Source organism: Urocampus carinirostris, chromosome 6, assembly GCF_059441175.1.
Source record: "Urocampus carinirostris isolate Australia breed hairy pipefish chromosome 6, RoL_Ucar_1.0, whole genome shotgun sequence".
Classification (NCBI taxonomy): Eukaryota; Metazoa; Chordata; class Actinopteri; order Syngnathiformes; family Syngnathidae; genus Urocampus; species Urocampus carinirostris.
This window is the reverse complement of record NC_142354.1, coordinates 24,784,685-24,785,148: the sequence shown is the minus strand read 5'-3', so window position 1 is coordinate 24,785,148 and position 464 is coordinate 24,784,685.

Below are 464 nucleotides of genomic sequence, written 5' to 3'. Positions count from 1 at the left end.
GAAAATATTGTAAAATTGGATTTGAAGTGTAAGATGTATAATACTTATAGATAGATAGATAGATAGATAGATAGATAGATAGATAGATAGATACTTTATTCATCCCCGAAGGGAAATTCACTTTTCCAGCAGCATCCCTAAGCTGAGAACAATCGAAAATAACTGAGAACAATCGAAAATAACACGGGAGCTGCTGGAGTGGCTGCCATTCGTGACGGCGCCGGAGAAACGATTCAATTTGAATCATAATTAACACATTATTCATAATGGGAATAATAAGTACATTTATACATTTTGATTTCAATAGTCATCCTGTATCGGTGTCAAATGTTGTTTAAAAATAAAAAATTCAAAGTAAAAATGAAAGTTTGTGAAATGATTCGGTTGAGCATGCCGAAACGCACACACATTTTCCGGCACAATCGCGCTCACACGCCGCGCACACGAAGTTGAGTCCGTGTGAC